Source organism: Zalophus californianus, chromosome 3 (assembly GCF_009762305.2).
Source record: "Zalophus californianus isolate mZalCal1 chromosome 3, mZalCal1.pri.v2, whole genome shotgun sequence".
Classification (NCBI taxonomy): domain Eukaryota; kingdom Metazoa; phylum Chordata; class Mammalia; order Carnivora; family Otariidae; genus Zalophus; species Zalophus californianus.
The window spans coordinates 19,721,866-19,744,160 of NC_045597.1; positions in this window are offsets into that span (position 1 = coordinate 19,721,866).

The following is a 22,295-nucleotide window of genomic DNA, read 5'->3' on the forward strand; positions in this document are numbered from 1 at the left end:
TATAATATATATATTATATATATATATATAATTCTCTTTCATATATATATATGAAAGAGAATTAGCATTTCAAGATTTATGAAACTAACATCATATAAACATATGCTAAGTGACATATATTAGGGAGCAATTGTCTTTAATATCAACATTATGAATTCATTAAAGAATTTCAGGGGATAATCCAGTTTGTTCTCAAGTCCTGGCATCAGGACTAATCATAAATTACAATATAGAACTATAATTTGTTAAAAATTTCATTAAGAATGAATATAAATATTTTATTCTTAGAAAATCTCACATGTCTCCCATTTTTAGAAGTGAAAAAAGCATTTTTGCTTGAGAAAAAATGCCAAAAAACAAACTTAAACATAGGAAAAATTAGATAGCTGGTTTTAAGGACATAAATGGGAATTTCTTGGAATAACCACTGTGTTAAAGACAAACTATTTTGACACTAAACAAAACAACACTTTACACCTAAGAAGGAAAAGATCTTTGTTACATAAATTTGAAAACTGCTGAACCATAAGTACTCCTAGTGTGATTCTTTGAGTCATCTAATGTGATTCCCTTTAGTTTGAATGGAGGGCACAATGAAACGCCTAAAAAAAAAAAAAAAAGTTTAAATAAAATTAGTAGTCTTATTTCATACAAGAATCATATTTAAAAAATCTTAAGATCATTTATTATCGATAACAATACCTTAAAAACAATTTATTCTTTATAATTCTCAATAGTTTTTGTTAGGATAATATTCTGTATCTATTTTATATGAATCTGATTTATATTATTTTGGATTTCTGTATTTTATTCATTTAAAGTTCTCGAAGACATGAATTTTCACAAGTATTAAATTAATTAGTCAGAAAAACATCCCAGTACTGCCATAATTTTCTTCTTCAAAATCATAATATTTTACATATTTTAGATGCCTTTTGGGTATTTTTATTTTTGCTAATTAAAAAAAGTAGTTCCTTCCACTTCACCAAAAACAAGATTGCCTTTAAACTTGGTATTTAGAGCTCAGGTACATGGCCAGAAATAAGGGAAAGTGGCTTGGTAAGGCACTGTTTGTCCCACAGTTTACACACTTAAAGGGAGAATGACAGAAATCCTTTCCAGATATATGGGATTTTAAAGTTGTTCATAAATTAAGTTTATTGATTTAAATAGCTTGCCTTAGAGGGACAGTAGATCAGAAGTCTCATGTGGAATCAGTCAGGCTGGATACAGAGAGAACACTTCAGGTATAACCTGGAACTTTTATCTTTTAAAGTTTCTGGAAGAAAAGAGATTTTATAGACAACAAAAAAGTAGAGCTTAAGGGATCATTTAATTCAGAAAGAATACAATTTATATCATATAATATTGTCTAAGTATCACTGTAAACCTGTTGCATATATGAAAAAGAGTAAGCAAGCACTTTTGGGGAAATGTTTGGAAATATTTTTTCATATTTAGTCAAAAACAAAGATTCCCGGGGAATAGGGCATATAAAAAAGCACATATTCATGTGAAAAATTTTGTTCCTCCAATACTACAAATGGATAGATGCATGAAGCATGATCATTATTTTTAAGTTGGTTTCTTTGTTTTGTTAATTTTATGTATATGATTTTTTTATGTTTAGTGATAATAAAATAAGGCCCAGTAACAGTACTGGTTTGCAGTCTGATAAAATAATAAGGCAGAAATAATGTTAAAAAGAAAAAACAAGCATACTGAAAAATAAATGAATTCGTGGCATTTTAAATTATATGTCAAATTCAATATCACAGTTAATAGTATAAAGTGAAAAAAATAATCAGTCTATTCATATACCAGTACCATACAGCCTTGATTATTGTAGTTTGTAGTACGTCTGTATGATCATGTATTCTTGAGAAGAATGTATACTCTGCTGATGTAGCCAGAGAGTTATATATATAAGATATATGTATCTTAGGCATAGTTGGTTTATAATGTTGTTCACATCTTCTGTTTCCTTGTTGATCTTCTCCCTAGTTATTCCTTCCATTATTAACAATGGAGTATTGAAGTCTCCAGTTATTATTATTGAATGGTCTATTCTCAGCCCCCACCCCACAGCTGAGCACAGCTCTCTGAGTTAAATTTTTTAAAAATCGTCAGAGATAAAGAGATTTTATAGGAAGTTGCAGGTTTGGACAAAATATTAACTGTGTTCTGGGTGTGGTGCTTTTTTAAGGAAGCTCCAAAAGAGATCATACCCCTCCATTGTCTGCAGTGCTGCTGACTTTTTAGCTGCTGAGCCATTGAGTTGGAGAAGGAAGGAGTGAGAGGAATAGCCCCGAGTTAATAAAACATCTGAGACCCCATTGTCTTCATGATAGTCAATAGTTTCTCTAGGATAGTTTGTTCTGTATACCTCTCCACTAAGACCTGAATTAAGTGTATTAGGGGAGAAAAAAGTCTCCACTTGAGAAAGCTGAAGAGGCATGGTATTTTCAATAGAAACTCATTTACTTAGGGAAAGGATATGAACATTTAGAGAGCTTGATAAGCTTAAAGGGATTTGCTTATGATAGACTATATATTTCAGATTTGGTGTTTATAAAGCATTATGAACTTCAGACTTAGTTTATATAAAAGGACCTGAAAAGTTGGATTTCTGGTGGGGACTTCAATAAAAAGAGAAGTGAAACATTGTGGAGTTGGTATCTAATGTATAAATCTGAATGAGTATTTTAGGTGCTTATAGTCTTCAGAGAAGTTACTAAGACACTGGTTGGCCATTAACTCCTGAGCTGTCCTGGAGTTTGAGGTGGTATGGGAGATATAAGTAATATCATGGGTGCTCAATAAATTTAAAGGCCACTTACAAATAAAGCCACAATAAGAGGTATAAAAATTCAAAATTATCTGAAGAAATTGTTATGACTGAACAGGAGCTAAGATTATTGTAGAAAGACTTATTTAGAGAAATAGATGTGAAAATAAGGAGGACTGAACAGAAAATAGAGACCATGCAGTCAAGAAAGACATGGAAAGAGACTGCCTAATAACAAGAAGTATCCCTTTTGTAAGACATCTTAAATGAGGTCCTGTATCTTGCAGTTAATCCAGGTGCTCACAAGGATCAGAGAAAGGAAGAGAACAGGAAACCACAGTGAATATAAATAACACTGAAAGGGAATACCAGGGGCAGTGATTTAAAAAAGAAAATGTATTTTTTTTTGAAGGACCACCTTTATCTTGACTAAGCCTTAAGCTTTTTTTGCTCCCAGTATAAAAGATTTTTGCAAGCCTCTAAGAATTGACTAGCAATATGAGGCCCAGGTAACACATTGAATTTCGCTATACAGAAAGAACTGCTTTCATTCGCTGTCAACAGCCTAGAACAAAGATTTGGCAGCAGCCAAGTGAATCTGTTGAGTGGATGGAAATACACTATTTCCCCCCCTATGGTTTCTTAGTAGGAGTCCTGTCCATGCCTCTAAAAGCAGGCATGGAATTGAAGCTGAAAGAATTGAACCCATTATTGATGTCATCTTCCTAAAATCGTTAAAGGTATTGTATAATTATTTTTAGCTCTTAAACTTCTATTGATATCAGAAATTAAATTTTGAGTCTTTATTTACCTGTTCCTGGACTACAACATGAGTAAAATTAGCATTTTCAGATTTCACAGTTCTCCAAAGTAAAAATGTGTAGGTTTGCTACCATGAAAATCTGCTTCTCAAAGAGGCATTTCTCTTTGGGATAACACTCAGGCCAGCAGTGGGTATATTAGTACATGCTATTCAACATGTATTCAGGTAATTCTGAATGTATTCTAAATTCTAGCTTAAAACCCAAGTATATGGAGTTTCTCTTCAAAGAGCCACTATAGAGGATTTTATTTAAAGAGAGGATGTTAGAGTATTGGCTATAATAGCAAAAAGAACTAATATGTTTGAAAAAAGGTGTTTTAAAAGTATAGTAGATAGACTGTTTTGCTTCTCTTATTTATCCTGTAAAGATAGTATGATAACTAGGTTCAAAGAATTACAAAGGTGAGGCTTAAAGTTCTAAGTCTCTTATAGCTTCTATTCCAAACTCAAGAACAACAATAATCCTATCTTAGAAATCAAAACTTAGCTAGATTTGGGGGAGAAAAAAATAATTTTCAGTAGAAGAGTAATACCTAATTTCCCACACAGATATGTTTCTGTCATAATCAACAGTCTACTGGCGCCTCTCTCCAAGAAGAGAAAAGCTGTACAAACCTACTTGAACTAATATAGGAGGTGTGTATGATAAACAAATACCTTGAGTGTTTGAATAAAATAGCCAGTCAACCATGTAATATATATCATTTTTCAGCCTTTTGAAAATAAAAAAAAATAAAATGGAAATGGTGAAACATTTCTTTTCTTAATGCTAAACTCTTAAAGGCAAATAATGAATAATAATTACCTGACAATTATTGAAAATTACATATTTCAAAACTCAAATTTAACATGGGTCTGGTTTAGTTTCAGGAAGTTATTTTTTATATAAGAACTATACTTTTTTAATTATAACTCATAGAGAACCTTGCTGATTAAACATGTTCATAATTCAATAAATCCTACTTGAATAAAAGGCTGATGGAAACTTTGTGGGAAAATTATGTGTAGTAGCTAGGTTTTCTTAAGAAATTCCTTTCAGATAACACTGTTTTGACAGAATGTTACCTACTTCAATCACTACTAAACCATCTTGAGAAAAGAAAGTCAAGGAGAGTTGCAGGGGTTTTTAACAGTTTGATGAGAACTTCATCACCTTTCCTTTGAAGTGTAACTTTCTCTTGAGAGGCTGAAGGCAACTCTGATGGAGATTGGCAACTGAAGGATCTGAGTGTTGTAACTCTGTGATCCCTTCATTGTATTTATTTGTGGATAAATATTTTATAAAAGTCTTCAAAATAAAACTTTCCCCCAGCCATGATTTTTAACATCCACTTTCGTTTAACCAAGTTTCCTTTTTTCTCTAGTCTTAATAGGGAACCTAAAGTAAGGACTTACATTACATTTACATTTCAAAATCAGTAAGTCCATAAAAATCTATTTTTACACTATGAGAGGTTTTGTATATAAAGTAATGTTAATCCTAAATAGTTTCAAACAGAGCTACCTGTTTGTTATCAGAAATATTTTGTAGTTCTTATAGGTGTTTTATCAGAATCATTAATATTTTTTTTCAGAATCATTAATATTAATAGTGAACTGGATTGTGTTTGATCAGTTTCAAATTTTTATTAGAGATTTGTGAGATCTTTATGAATGGATATGATGTTAACTGAAAGGGTGTTATCTCTCCTACTATATAAAAATGTCATGTATTTTAAGTCTCAATTATTATAGGATGTATTTTTTGACTAAAGAAAATACACTGAGATAAGATATTCTGTGAGAAAGCAGACCTATCAGAAAAAAGAAAATCTTTTTATGTCAGGCAAAATTTTTCAGTAGACTTTGCATCTAATTTTCTTAAACTATGGTTGCTAGAAAGTCAAAGGTAACAAAACAATAATCTGGTTCATACTTGGGAATAAATCGCAATAAAGAGGAAATACAGGAAGTGGTATTGTAATGTGAGTACCTTAATGTGATACTGTTTAAACCCAGATATTTCAAAAAGATTTTTATAGTATTATTACTATTAATATGTGATGATTATGGGAAAAAAATTACAAACGTCAGTTAAAAGGTGATCAACTTAATTGAACTCCAGTGCAACTTGAGTGTTACCCAGAACTATTATGATAAACTCTACAATATTGTGACTAGTCAAAAAAGTTGTTTTAACTAAACCCCAATGTTTTCTAATTCATGTATATTTTTTAAAATGGTTCTTTGTGTCTGTATGGATGTATATGACATTTTGTTAATTTCCTTGTTGAGCGCACACAGTTATTAAGCCATAAATTCAGGACAATTTTAGTCTAGTAAAAACCAAGGTGGCTTTTGTCACTTCTTTTGAAAATTGCTTAATGGTACCACTCACCACTCCTGCCTCTTCTCTTCAGCTCCAGCACATTACCCCAGCACAAAATGTATACCTCTGTCCTAACACTTTTTACATTGTGTTATCAGGTTTTACAACACTTATGGGCCTTGGGAAAAAATGTACAGCCCTGAAATGGCTTCTTATTATATGTGATATTTTTCCTTTTTCATTTCATTACCTGAACTGAACATATTTCCTGGCCCTTATTAGATCTCAACATATATTTTAAAAGTCATAAGTGAATGAACAGTGTGAATTTCTGCATGCATCTTGTTATTAGAAATAAATTAATCCATTTGTCCTCATTTATTTGCCCTTTAATCCGTTTGTTCTCTTGAAAGGGAATGTATAAATTGTTATAGTCTCAGCTGTTAAAATTAATTTTAATGTAGTTAAGTAGAGTGGGCTGAAAAACAGTTAAACTGCATTAACTCAGAATTTTGCCTGGAATAGTAGCATCTGAGTTAACAATTGCTGGGAAGAAAATTCTTCCTCTAGTTCTAAGCCTTATTTTGTAATTCATAAGGTAGCTAAACATATGCCCTGTTGTCATGACAGGAGTAATAGCAGTAATGGGAGAATGAGCGTATCTACAAAATCAATTAAAAAGTAAAATGTTGGGTGCCTGAGTGGCTCAGTTGGTTAAGTGTCTGCCTTTGGCTCAGGTCATGATCCCAGGGTCCTGGGATCAAGTACCACAGAGGGCTCCCTTCTCAGTGGGGTGTCTGCTTCTCCCTCTACCCTTCCCCCAGGCTCATGATCTCTCTCTCACTCTCTCTCTCAAATAAATAACATCTTTAAAAAAAAATAAAATGTTAGACACATAATGACATAAAAGAACCCTTTGTAACAACCATTGTATAAAACATATTGATACCTATTTGATAAGTAATGAATAATGATAGTATGCTAGTCCTTTTCTATTGTGAAAAAAGAATATGCATAATAAAGTTCATAAAATTCCTTAAACTATGAAAATACAATTTGGACAGATTTTTGGGAAATAAAGGATACATTTTCTATCTGTTTTAAATTATCCATCCCTGCCTATGATTGAAATATATATGTAGAGGAATTTATAAAATACTTGGAAGTGCTATCAGGACCTTGGGGATCTCTTAAAATTTCTTTCTCTGTCATCTTTTGAATATAGCTTTCTTTCCTGTGGTTGTCAGATGCCTGCCTCACCTTCAAAATCTTTTATGACATCCTGATCCAGGAGAAGAACAAAGGATGAAAGGACATGACATCTATGTGGCCTATTTGCTCCTGTAAACCTCCCTGGAAAGCCTCATTCCATGAAGCCTTTGTACATCCCATTGGCCAGGACAGAGTTACATGGGCACCCTTAGACCAATGCTTAGAAGGTAACTTTGGAAAAGATGGTTGTTTGTAGATAGGGTTAGCCAACCAACAGTGCCTTCTACTTTTTTGCTTAAAAGTGATGCAAGAGACAAAAGGGAAAGATTAAATAGGAACTATAATAATGTGTTCTATTTTCTTAAAATGTCCTCCGAATGGTGCTTTTGTATACAGTATGGTAGATAGAAAGTGTTATTAAGAATTCAGAACTCTGCTGGTGATTTGCTTGGCTTTGCTTCACTGATGTCCTGAATCAGGAGAATATGAAAAATAGGAATATTCTCACACAATACACAATTATTACCAATATGAGATTTTTATATATTTTGTGTTTCCTTGGAGAAATCACTCAAATACAAGCACTAGATACAAAACTAGAAGCTGGTAAAGGAGTATTTACATTAATTTCCAGCAACCCAAATTGAGATGATGCATCTTGTTGAAGAAGAGTAAAACTGAATAGGACTTGGGCTGATTCTTTCTTGGCTACGCTTGCATGAGTGCCTCTGATACTTTCCATTAAGGTGCAAAAGATGAAGTGTAGTCTTCCAGGTCTCCTTTGGAACTTTATATGCCTTAGATTAGGACAAAGCTTTCACAGTGTTTTTTATGTCATGGCAAAATAGAACATGATAATATTTGAGATTTGTTGAATGATCCCATGGACAGAGTGGTTTGCAATCTTGGGACACCTGTAACCCACTCATGGCTTCTCAGCATGTCACAATAAATTGGTTGGAGAAATTATTTCTTATACAGTGTTTGCATCAGGGCTAGTGTCTATCTGCTGAGCAAACACAGCTGTGAATGAGGACGAGGGAAAACTCCTGAAACTGACTTTACTACTAATGGCTGATCTCCTTTCTTTGCTCCCAAACCCTCATTTCCTCCATTTGTTTACAATACAGGTTTTTTTTCCATAGCCTTTCCAATCCTGGTGCCTCCTTCTATTAAAAAAAAAAAAAATTCTTTCCCCTCATGCATTTTTTCCCCCTCAAGCCTCGTTATTGTTTCTTTTTCATTAAGTCATGTTATGGAGTATGAATCCTAAACAAAGTTAGTCTTAGGCGAAGTGTGTGCGATGATGAACAATGCAGGGCTTGCCCTTAGCTGGTTCCCTATTGGCAGGGCTAGGCTAAGGCAAAATAAGTCTGAAACTTGGGCTTTCTCATAGTTTGTTTGACTTCCCTCTTTTTATGGCTCTGCTGCTCATACTCCCCAACATCTTTGTCCCACCCAGTCTCAACTGAAAATGTGCTCGCTCTTTTGCTCAGATTTCAGTTAATAAGAATTCTTTGGACTTCCCACAAAAATCTGTTTTCATACAGCAGTAATTGTTATGAAATCATGTCAGTTGGCTTTAATCTTTTTTCCTTTTTTTTAATTTAAATTCAATTAGCCAAAAAAGTACATCATTAGTTTTTGATGTAGCATTCATTGATTTATTAGTTGTGTATAACACCCAATACTCATCGCATCATGTGCCCTCCTTAATTCCCATCACACGTTTACCCCATTCCCCCCAACCACCTCCCTTTCTACAACCCACAGTTTGTTTCCTGGAGTCAAGAGTCTCTCATGCTTTGTCTCCCTCTCAGATTTCATCCCATGCCATTTTCCCTCCCTTCCCCTATGATCCTCTGTGCTATTTCTTATGTTCCACATACGAGTGAAACCATATGATAATTGTCTTTCTCTGATTGACTTATTTCACTTAGTCTGATACCCTCCAGTTCCATCCATATTGATGTAAATGGTGAGTATTCATCCTTTCTGATCGCTGAGTAATATTTCATTGTATATATGAACCACATCTTTTGTGGATACACAAAGACACAAAGACACAAGACAAGGCATCTTGTTTCCTTCCACATTTTGGCTATTGTGAACATCGCTGCTCTGAACATTGTGGTGCAGGTGCACCTTATTTTCACTACATTTGTATCTTTGTAGTAAATACCTGGTAGTGCAATTGCTGGGTTGTAGGGTAGCTCTATTTTGAATGTCTTGAGGAATCTCCATACTGTTTTCCAGAGTGCCTGTGCCAGCTTGCATTCCCACCAACAGTGTAAGAGTGTTCCCCTTTCTCCACATCCTCACCAACACTTGTCATTTCCTGTCTTGTTAATTTTTGCCATTCTAACTGGTGTAAGGTGGTATCTCATTGTGGTTTTGATTTGTATTTCCTTGATGACAAGTGATGTGGAGTATTTTTTCATGTATCTGTTGGCCATTTGTATTTCTTTTTTGGAGAAGTGTCTGTTCATGTCTTCTGCCCATTTCTTGACTGGATTATTTGTTTTTTGGGTGTTGAGTTTAATAAGTTCTTTATAGATCTTGGATACTAGCCCTTTATCTGATATGTCATTTGCAAATATCTTCTCCCATTCCATAGGTTGCCTTTTAGTTTTGTTGACTGTTCCCTTTTCTGTGCAAAAGCTTTATATCTTGATGAAGTCCCAAAGTTCATTTTTGCTTTTGTTTCCCTTGCCTTTAGAGATGTGTCTGACAAGAAGTGGCTGTGGCTGAGGTTGAAGAGGTTACTGCCTGTGTTTTCCTCTAGGATTTTGAGGGATTCCTGTCTCACATTTAGGTCTTTCATCCATTTTGAGCTTATCTTTGTGTATGGTGTGAGAGAGTGGTCGAGTTTCATTCTTCTGCATGTGGCTGTCCTATTTTCCCAGTACCATTTATTGAAGGGATTGTCTTTTTTTCCACTGGATATTCTTTCCTGCTTTGTTGAAGATTATTTGACCATGGAGTTGAAGGTCCATTTCTGGGCTCTCTATTCTGTTCCATTGATCTATGTGTATGTTTTTGTGCCAGTACCATGCTGTTTTGATGATCACAACTTTGTAATATAGCTTGAAGTCAGGCCTTGATGCAGAAAAAGCTTTTGACAAAATACAACATCATTTCTTGGTTGAAACTCCTCACAGTGTAGAGATAGAGGGAACATACCTCAATATCATAAAAGCCAGCTATGAAAAGCCCACAGCAAATATCATTCTCAATGTGGAAAAACTGAGAGCTTAAGGTCAGGAACACGACAGGGATGCCCACCTCAGCACTGTCGTTCAACATAGTACTAGAAGTCTTAGCTTCAGCAATCAGGAAACAAAAAGAAATAAAAGGCATTCAGATTTGCGAAGAAGTCAAACTCAATCTTCACTGATGACATGATACAAGTTACATCTTAGGATACAAGTTCTTTGTAAGAATTAAGCCAACTAGCTAATGGAAATGTTTTTCCCAGTTTGTAGCTTGCTTTTTATGGAAATGTTTTCCCCAATTCCCCAATTTGTGCCTTGCTTTTTACTTTTTTAATGGTATTATTTGATGAGAAAATAATTAAATTTTTGTTGATGCCCAGTTGGTATATTTTTGTGTTTATAGTTAGTGTTTTTTTATAGTCCCTGAGAAATCACTGGCTGCTAAAAAGTATGAAAGATATTCTACTATATTTTCTTTTAGAAGATGTAAAATTTAAACTTTTACTATTAGATCTGTGGAAATTCCAAATTAGTATTTTTTATGCTGTGCAGTAATGATCAAGGATTACTTTTTCCACGTTCATCCATAATGATAGGTTTTGAAAAGATAGTTCTTTCTCGGTTGAATTGCTCTGGCTACTCTGTCAGTGTTTAATTGATGTTATATGTGGGTTAATTTCTGGACTCTCCATTCTATTCTTTTAATTGTGGTGTCCATTTTTACATCAGTCACACACTTCCCTGATTACTGTAGCCTTATGGAAAGTCAGAAAATCAGGAAAAAACTTTGTATTTTTTTTCTGTCAAGATACCTTGCTCTTCTAGGTCGTTTTTATTTTTATATACATCTTATAAACAGTTTGTCAGTTTCTTCAAAAATATGTTGTTATTTTGGTTGGGATTACATAGACTATAGCTTGATTTTGAGAGAATTGACATCTTACATTGTTAACATACACTTTCCTGTCTATTATATTATATGTAATTATCCAATTGTCTTTCTTAATTTCTTTCAGAAATATTTTTGAACTTTTAAATGTGGAGAACTTACACATCTTTTAAAAAATACTTCTAAATATTTCTGAGTATTTATATTATTGTAAAGGGTATTTTTTAAATTTAATTTTCTTCTTAGTTCCTATATACACCAGTTTATAGAAATAAAACAGATTTTTCTTTATAGACCTTCTACCTTATAATTTGTCTTTATTTATTTTATTTATTTATCTTTTTTTTTAAAAGATTTTATTTATTTATTTGACAGAGAGAGACACAGCGAGAGAGGGAATACAAGCAGTGGGAGTGGGAGAGGGAGAAGCAGGCTTCCCACCGAGCAGGGAGCCCGATGCGGGACTTGATCCCAGGACCTGGAATCATGACCCGAGCTGAGGCAGATGCTTAACGACTGAGCCACCCAGGCGTCCCTCGTCTTAATTTATTTTTTAACTCTACAGATAATTATACATTTCATATGATTATATCTATCTATATTTATCTATTATCTATCCATCTATCCTCTATCATGCCTTCTTTAGGACAAGACTTTTCTTTCCTCCTTTCCAGTCATTGTACCCTTTATTTATTTTTCTTACTTTCTGGTGCTAACAAGGACAGTGTTGAATGGGAGCCCTGAGAGAAGACATCTTTCCCTTTCTTCCTCTTTCAGAGGGAAAATGTTTCATTGTTAAGTATGATGTTAGCTGTACGTTTTTCACAGGTACTTTTATTCAGGTTGAGAAAATTTTCTTCAATTATTTTTGGCTGAGTGGCTCTATCATAATCGGATGTTGAATCTCTTTTTTTCATATGATTTTTCTTAAAATGTTCAGATTGGTCAAATAATTCTTTTAGCTTCTTAATACAGATGTTAGTTCATTGATTTTAAATCTGTTTTTCTAATATAGGTATTTGAATGACAGATTTGCTTCTAGGTGCTTCATCAATGCATCTCACACATTTTGACAAGTGTAGTTTTCATTTTTATTTTAAAATAGTTTCTAATTTTCTTGTGTTTCTTTAAAAAAACAAATAGGTTAAAAAAACAAATAGGTTACTTATATGTGTTTTGTTTAATTTCCAAATATTTGATGATTTTTAAAGTTTGTTATTATTGATTTTTAATTTAATCTCATTGTGGACAAAGAACAGAGTGTGTAGAATTTCATTATTTTGAAATTTGAGTCTAGTTTTATGGCCCCCATTTTAGTATAGCTTAGTGAATGCTCCATGTGCACTAGAAAATAATGTATTTTCTGCAGTAGTGGGAGTATTGTCTTGTAAATTTAATGTAGTTCATGTTGACAGTGTTGTTCAAAAACATAAATGCTTGAGTTTGTGTGTATGGAATTGTTTTATCAATTACTGAAGGAGAAGTGTTAAAACCTCTAAATATGATTGTGGTCTTCTCTATATCTTTGGTTCTATTACTTTGTTCATATATATATTTTTTTATTATGTTAATCACCATACATTACATCATTAGTTTTTGATGTAGTGTTCCATGATTCATTGTTTTGTATAACACCCAGTGCTCCATGAAGTACGTGCCCTCTTTAATACCCATCACCAGGCTAACCCATCCCCCACCCCCCTCCCCTCTAGAACCCTCAGTTTGTTTCTCAGAGTCCATAGTCTCTCATGGTTCATCTCCCCCTCCGATTCCCCCCCTTTATTCTTCCCCTCCTGCTGTCTTCTTCTTTTATGACTATTATTAAACACATACTTATTTTGCATTGTTTTTCTAAAAAACAAATCAACTCTTTAATACATGACATCATCTCTTTGTGGCCTTGTCTTAAAGTCCAGTTTTCTTTTCTGATGATACTAATAGAGTCAGTAAATTTCTTGTACTTATACTTTGTATGGTTTATTTTTTTTCTTCTTTCTACATTTAGTCTTCACTGTGCATGTAATATAGGCCAATCTGGTATTGTCTTAAATTTGAGTGAGTAGTTCTTTATGTTTAATAAAATTGTTTCGTTTCCTCTTTCTACTTTTTTTCTACTCTTTTGTTCTATTTTTTCATTTCCTCTTTCTGCTTTTTTGTTCTTTTGTCCCACTTTTACATCTTGTCTTTCCTTTTTTTTTTTTTTCTGTCTGTGCATTCCATGTTATTTTTGCAATTTGCTTTTTAGAATGACTTTTCATATATTTTTTAGTGGCTGATCTAGAAACTAAAACATATTTCTTTAATTTGTCACAATCTACTGAGAGTTAATATTATAACACTTCAGGTAAAATCTAAGAACTTTATGGCAGTGTAATTCTCATGTACCCTTTACTATACTTGATACTATTATTGTCACATATTTTGCTTCTAAATATATAATGTACCCCCCGGTACAAGTTTTTAAAAAAATGGTTCAGTTACTTTTAATGAATTTAATGAAATTTAATGAAAATTTATCCGTATCTTTTTAATTTGTGAAATTCTTCATTTTTCTTATAGATGGGAGTTTGCATCTAGTAAATTTTTCTCTTAAACTTGAAGAACTTTATTTAGCATTTCTCATAGTGCAGAGCCATTAGCTTTTATTATCATAAAATGTCTTTATTTCACCCTTATTTTTGAAAGATTGATTCACTGTATATAGTATTCTGAATTAAATACCTCCTTCTTCCCCTCCCCCCAGCTCCACTCATAAACTTTTAAAAAGTGTCCTTTGTTTGCTTTGGCATCCAAGGTTATGAGAAGTAAGCCTTCATTCTTATAATTGTTTTCCTTTGTGTGTAACCTGTTTCTAACCTTTCTGATTGCTTTTGAAAATTTGCCCTTGAGTTTGACAGTGTGATTATGGTATTGCACAGTTTAGATTTTCTTTGTATTTATCCTGCCGGGGGTATCCTTAGCCTCTTGGATATGTAGATCAAAGATTTACAGAAAGTTTTGTAGGTCATATATCCTGTAAAACTACTCATAATCTAAGCATCTATGTAGTGGCATAAAGTATTTCCTATGTTCCTTGTATGCTCTGTGTATAATACAGAGTTTTGATGAAACTAAGGTATGATTTTCTAGGGGGGAGTGAGAGTCAAGAATACTTTATAGGTGATACCATATTTTAAAAAGCAAATAATGTTATTTTTCTTTTGCGGTGTTTTAAAATAGTAGTTATTGTATAGATTCATTTCTTCATTGTGGTTGCAAATGGTAATGGTGTAATTCTGTCATAGTTTATTCTTTTGTTAGCTGCACTACTTTTAAGAATTTAAATACCTCACATCATCTGCTTCCATGAAGTACAATTCATGAAGAGAAGACAGTAATATGCTAGATGTTTTGACATTTACTTATTACCTTTCAAAATAACAAGGTGATTCCCCAGCATTCTTCAAGGTTGGACATTTTAAAGTATACTTAAGGACTCTTGGATGTAGACATATTTTAAGTGTTTTAATGCATGGAAACTAAAATCCTATTTTCAAGCCAACAGAGAAGCCCATTTGCCTTAGCATTGTTTCCTCCTAAACAAGATACCGTTGCCATAGGGGTATTTTAACTGCCGGTGGTTTTTCATCTTTCGCTCATGCTTTAGAGTTCATGGAGATGCCTTGTTCTCTAGTTTAGTTGTAGATTTTACCTGTAGGTTTGGTTGTACTATACTTTTTGGGGGGATATGGGGAATGCAGTAAATACCCTACTGTTGTTGCTCTTAAAAATCTTCATTTGAGCTTTTTGAATAAATAAATGTTGATGGTACTATAATTGTTGCAGTTGCTGCATGTCTTTGAAGTTATTTGCTATGTGAGCTAATAAGAAAAATCCAGGCAGTATGATAGTGACTTACAGGGCAGTAGTGTGCCCTAACTCCCATCATGGTAGTTTGCACCAAAAAATGCTCTGCTGGAAATAATGACCTGCCCATGCTGTCCAAGTCTCTTTTGAGATAGTGAGAGGTTGTATTTGAAAGAGATTGTGTTAAATGGTCTTTAGGGACTCTTTGGGAATTGTGTACACTTTTGGTCATACCTAATAGGAAACCTTTTTTTTTTTTTTTTAAAGATTTTATTTATTTGACAGGGAGAGACACAGAGAGAGCAGGAACACAAGCAGGGGGAGTGGGAGAGGGAGAAGCAGGCTTCCCGCTGAGCAGGGAGCCCAATGCGGGGCTTGATCCCAGGACCCTGGGATCACGACCTGAGCCAAAGGCAGAGGCTTAACGACTGAGCCCCCCAGGTGCCCCTAGGAAGCCATTTTTATGAGAAATCTGATATTTATTACTTTCAAAAGCAAAACAAGTTTTTTTCTACTGTGAAATATTCTTGGGTATTTTCCAATTATAACTTTGCATAATTAATTTGATTTGACAGTTTTGTTGCCTTTTCTAGCCTCTGTGAGTATTAAATAAAGAAGCACATGAAACAAAGTACTAAATTACAAGAACCCTCTCAACTAGACTTTAAAGCCTTTATGGCATTGTGATTAACATATAATCTCCCATTAGTAGTTTCCCTTGGAAAAAACTGTACTTGTTGAAACATGAATTTGCTTCAGAGATCAGTCTGGTCATTTTATTTCAAAAAGATACAATAACCAAGACACATTGTTCTAAAGAAGAAAGAAGCTAAACCATCCTCTTACCAAGGCCAGCTATTGACTGCTCTGATCTATTTCCACTCTTTAACCACTTAAGGCAATTCACTTTCATTTCTCACAGGAGGAGATTTGGGAGTACATCAAAGACAAACTTGAAATTGGGTTAACCCCTTTGTTCTCAGTTTCTGCCAAATGGCATCAGCTAACTCTAAAAAGGAAGGATAAGCATGGAGTATCCCTGAAGACCTGATTTCAAAGAATATAACTGAAACTCCTGGAGAAATATGTGGTCATTTTTGTTCAGTTGTTTCATGCAATTTCTTTAATTTTTTTTAAGTTAATTAATGGAAACTGTTTTGCCTCTGCACTAGTTAAGTTCTTGTTACACCAATTCATTGGAAACATAATTTAATTTATATATTTTTTCACTTCAAAAGGAGCACTCATTTTGGTTCTATATCATTTGCTTTGCCATCCACTTCTCCAATTTAGTTTCAGATTCATTTAAATTATGTGAACATGACCTGTTCAAATAAGAAAATTGATTTGTGAAGGACACTTTTTTCTTAGTTGAAGAAATGGAGTATTTCTGTATACAACCTTAAATATTCAATAAATTGGTCTTAACTAGGTCACAACATCAGTGGTAATAACATAGATGGTTATCTCAACCTGTTCTTGACATCCGTTTAGTTGTAAATGGGATCTATTTTCACTAATTAGATGGCTTTCCACAGAAGTTGGCTGTTACCCACCCTGGGTTTTTTTGTTTGTTTGAGCTTAGAAAACATGTGAGAATTTTCTGTGCTTCTTAGGTGTGCAAAAATGATAGCAGCAATGGCAGAAGTAGTTACAGTGGAAACTTCTTTATTACAGCCTTTTAATCCTTGTATTGGCATTACGGTGTCCCTTCTTCAGATTCCTAGATGTCAAGAAAGAGTTGCTTTGACAGCATTGGGGGGAGTGGTGACTTCTTGCTTCCTGTATATTACCAAGGGTAGACTAGGGCTGAGCCAGTTCTTTATATTTTGAGAATTATCTTTGAGGCTCAGCCAAGGATCTGGTCCTTCAAATATTTTATAATTTCTATGAGCACCAAACTCCTTCGAATAAATCTCTTACTGGTTAAAGTCATTGGAATCTTGTTTTGTGAACTGGATGTTGATTGGTCTAGGTGCTGAAAAAGAACTAGGGTACACACCCTTAACATTCGCTTATTTTTTACTACCCATTTGCAGTTTCTTTTCACCTTCAAATATCTATTTGGGGATTATTTTAATTTCTGATAGAGGGTTTTTATCAAGATAAAGTTCAATTTGCAAAAGCCCATATTGCTTATGAGTGGTACTGTGCTCTTTCTGTATTCTTCCCTGCTTATAAGTGTTTATAAAAATTAAACAGGAGAGCTAATATAAAAAATAATACGAAAAAACTGTGTCAAAATAAGACTGTCAATCAATCATCTATCTTTGTTTTAGTAAATTGGAAATGGCATTTTCATTAAGTGTAATAATTTGGTACTGTTTTGTGACCTAAGGCAAATCATTCATTCAATTCATTCATTTAAAGATTTTATTTATTTGACAGAGAGCACAAGTAGGCAAAGCAATAGAGGCAGAGGGAGAAGCAGGCTCCCTGCTGAGCAGAGATCCAGATGTGGGGCTTGATCCCAGGACCCTGGGATCATGACCTGAGCTAAAGGCAGACACTTAATGGACTGAACCACCTGGGTACCCCTAAGGCAAAGAATTTAATGTCCACTTGTCAAAATGCCCTAGAATAAAGCCCCCCGCCCCCAGTGGAACCACAAAGAGAGTGTTTATTGCTAGTAGGAGGGTCATTATGAAAGCAAGAATTCCTTGCCTTTTGGCCACAAGCAGAGGTTTTATAAGACTCAGGAAAGCAGGTTGATCTTGAATAAAAGGTACAAGGAAACAATACGTTGTGCCAGGCAAGGCAGTTCTCAAAAGTAAATGGCCTAAGGGTAAGCAAGGCTGGGGAAGCATATTCTGCAGGTTCGTTGGTTTGACAAGGAAAACTGACACTTTAAACAAGTTTTGGTTTTAGCAAGAACTCTAGGTTAGTGGCATATTGATGTAGGGATTACACAAAATATCCTAATCTTTACATAAACCTGAAACAAGTTGCCAGTTTGTTCTCTGTATCTTAAACAGGTGTATGTCTTTGTCAAAACTGAGGTACTGTATACTTAAGATCTGTGCTTTCAATTGTATGTAAAACTAAGAGCAAACGAAAAAATATTTTAAATGAACTCTGATGATATGTATGCTGTTTATGGAAAACTATAGTGATATCTGACATTTAATTTGTACTACATCAGAAATAAGATGGAGTAATGGGTGGATGGATAGAAGGATGGATATATATGTAATGAAGTATAGTGAAATGTTAATGGTGGAATCTTGGTGGGTATATGGAAGGACATGGTAAAATTCTTTCAACTCAGTTATATGTTTGAAAATATCCATAAGATATCTTGGAAAAGAACATTTTTTTTTTTAAAAGACAAAGGCTCAGTAAGAGTTCTGTCAATATCATCAAGTTTGAAATAAAAAAATTATAAATGGGTGTTTATGTTTCCTTATATGGCAGGGTAGGCAGATGACCAGCATGCGTAAGTATGGTATATAAAAAGAGGTTGACTCCGTAATCAGCTTCACCATTATCCTTTAAATAACCTTGGTAACATCAAATAAATGATAAAATGAAGATAATATGTCCCATGATTCTCACAATTGTATTGTGAAGATTAATGTTCAAATTATGCAAATATAAATTTATATTATTTAAATTAAGAACACCATTTAATAATGCTCCAAGAACACACAAATCCAAAGCTTGCCTTTTATACACAGATGGAAGGTCAGAAAGTGAAATTTTCTTCTCTAATCCTTGGAGGTTTCTTTCTCTTCTATTTTAGGCTGCCGTTAATTGCTGATAAATGGTGGCAATTTGTTAGAAGCAGACGGTATTATATCTAGTCAGTGGAGCAGAGGAAAGCATTGTGAAGCAAAAATTCTAAGATCTGATGGAGACCAGTTTAAAAAAGAAAACAAACAGTTTTGAAGTTTAGTATCCATTAGAGAAAGGAAGAAACGATATGCTATCTCTAAAATGTGCTCCACTTTTAATTTATAAATATGGAAAGGAGGTACTCTACCAGCAGTTTCCATAGAGTTACTGACAAGAATGAGGACCAGTGCATTCATTTCCTATTGTGGCATTGCAGATTAATCACCAGAAACATAGCAGCTTAGAACACACATTTAGTATATGACAGTTTCATGGTTTAGAAGTCCAGATACAGGTTAGCTGGGACTTTTGTTCAGGGCCTCACCAGTTAAATTCAGAGGGTTGGCAGAGACTACTATCTCATCTGAAGTTCAGGGTCCGCATCTAAGTTCATGTAGGTTTTTTTTTTTTTTTTTTTTTTAAGAATTTATTTATTTATTTGACCGAGAGAGACACAGCGAGAGAGGGAACATAAGCAGGGGGAGTGGGAGAGGGTGAAGCAGGCTTCCCGCAGAGCAGGGAGCCTGATACGGGGCTTGATCCCAGGACCCTGGGACTATGACCTGAGCTGAAGGCAGATGCTTAATGACTAAGTCACCCAGGCGCCCCTAATTTCATGTAGTTTTTGACAGAATTTAGTTCCTTTTGGTTGTATAACTGGGATCCCTGTTTTCTTGATAGTTGTCAGTGAGGGTTGTTCTCAGCTCCTAGAGGTTTCCCTTGGGTCCTAGCCATGTACCTTTCTTGGAACATAGAAACTTGCTTCTCCAAATCTAGCAGAAGAATCTCTAGTCTGTTATGATAAATGGGGTCTATATAATATAAGATAATCACAGAGGTGATTATCCCATTATATTTAGAGGTCCTGCCCACACTCAAACAGAGGGGATTGTACAGACTGTGTACACCAGATGACAGGAATCTTAAGGGCCATCTTAGAATTCTGCTGATCATGGGGAGCTATGTTGTAAACAAAATTAATATTGCCTAGAATGAGAAAACTTAGAAAATATCACATTCATCCAGCCTATCAAAGATGAATAATTCATGAATAGAAAGAATAAGTAATACTAAAATATTAGAGCATTAATAATTCTTAAAAAATAGGCAGAATTTAGAGTGGGTGAAATGGGTAGGGGAGAATTGAGACTCCAGAGAGAAAAATTCATAAATTGTAGCTCTGCAGTTTTACAATCTATACAGAATCCTTAACATTAAGTATAAACACTTAAATCCGAAGTAGTGGAGCTTTAGAAAAAAAAAAAGCCTCATGATCCAAACACTTATCACTGGGACATGATGGATGTCCTCACTAATTCACCTGGCAAATTGGGAATAAGAGCTCACTATGGCTTGAACAACATTAAAATAAATTTATTCATTCATTTATTCATTCACTTAGTAAATGCAGCTTTTTGTCCAGATGCATAACACCATTTGTCATCCTTCTGTGCTGTATAAATATGAAGGAGACAGTTCTCATTCTCAAGGAGCTCTCTTTCTACTACAGAAAATATTCAAGAAGAAAATGACGAATGGGTGGGTAAAATTTTTATGGTGACGATATGCATGGGATTCTTCAGGTGCATAAAAAGAGAGGACTGACACACACACTGACCCTCATTGATGATTTGATATGTGATAGTATTGATAGTGATACTTTTGCTGCCATAAGTACGAGGTGAATTTGACCAAAAGAAGAATCAATTGTTGCAAGTAGAGTGAAGTATATATTCAAAGGAATGAAGTGCTGGCAGACTTTTGAGGGGGGGAAACTAAGTACTTTGTTTTAACTAGAATACAGGTGGTATGGCAGGCATTGGCAAGGATATGAAGAAATAGGGAAGACCATATATGAATGATAAATGACTAAGAGAGACCTGGGTAGAAGTCTTCACTCCATCAGTAACAAAGGAGGTGACTTTCACCAATTAGTCAAGTTCAGGTTTCTCATCTTAGAATAATGTATGTCACAGGATATTGTAGACCAGAAGAGATAAGGGATATAAAGCCTGTACACAGCAGCTATCATTAGCTAAGTTATTACTCAAATGCCAGGCGAAGAAAACATTGAAAAAAAAAAAAACTTTTCTTACAAGATCTAATAAGGCGTCTAAATAGGTGAGATTAAAGTGGGTGATAGCAAGATGAGATCTGCTTCTAGAAATAGTGCTCTCTCAAGAGATTGGACTATTGTTTGAAGGGGGTTGACGTTGGAGGTAGTGAGGCTAGTCAGGGAAAAAGAACAGGGTTTTATGCTAAGGTAATGGCAGTAAAGACAGCAGGGGATGGGTTTGAGAAATCTACAGATAGAATCACTAAGAATTGATGGTAAACTGAGAGGGAAGAAACTTGAATGATTCTTAATTCTCACAGTCAGTTGATTGAATTAATAGCATCATATACTGGAAACAAGGTGAGTTATAAAGAAAACAAAACAAAAGAAGATGACATATCACTTCTGATTCTTCTACTTTCATTCCAAAAGGTTGTGGTGGGGAGAATATGCAGAATTTCACAGGGAGGAATGGAGGTGGACTGTGTCCCAGGAAGGTTGAATAGACTGTATACTCCTTAATTTTTCAAAGCTCCTTGTATCCAGTTATGGCCCAGAAACAGCCAGTGCAACCACTTGCATAGAAACCTGAGGTCTCAGACAAGAGATATGTCGTAGGGCACAGTGTGGCTTGGAGGCTATAGGACTGAGCAAGAGTATTCTGAAAAATTCACTTTCTCCAAACTTTCTCAGGGCCTAGAGAGTCCTCAGAAGGACTGAGATGTAATGTTTTACACCATAGCTAATAGATGTTATTTGTATTTAGGAAAAGTAATACATGTTTTCTTATAATCGTTTACAGGGAAAAAGTGGTGTAAATGATTAAATTTCATAAAAGTGGGTTGTGAAAGGTATATGAGAGGAAGATGTAAAGATTTTGAACCACATAATTTGAATGTTCTGTAGGAAGAGACATTTGGACAGAGATATAAATTTGGCAGTCATTAACAAACAGGTGAGAAGTAAAACATTAGGCATAAGTTAGATCATCCAAGGTGAGAGAAGTAGATGATACTTGAAAAAAGCCACAGACAGAAACCCCAGAAATATCTTCTTTTTGTAAATGTGAGAAAGAAGAACTACCACAAATGTTATGAACTAAAAACTAAGGCCTTGCCATTACCCTGCAAATCACCTTGGTGAAAAAAAGAAACCCAGAAAACAAACTTGTCTTAGGTCACATAAGAGGAGAGAGCCTTAAAAATGAAGGAAGGGCAATATATATTTTTTTAAAATTTTATTATGTTAATCACCATACATTACATCGCTTTTGATGTAGTGTTCCGTGATTCATTATTTGTGTATAACATCCAGTACTCCATTC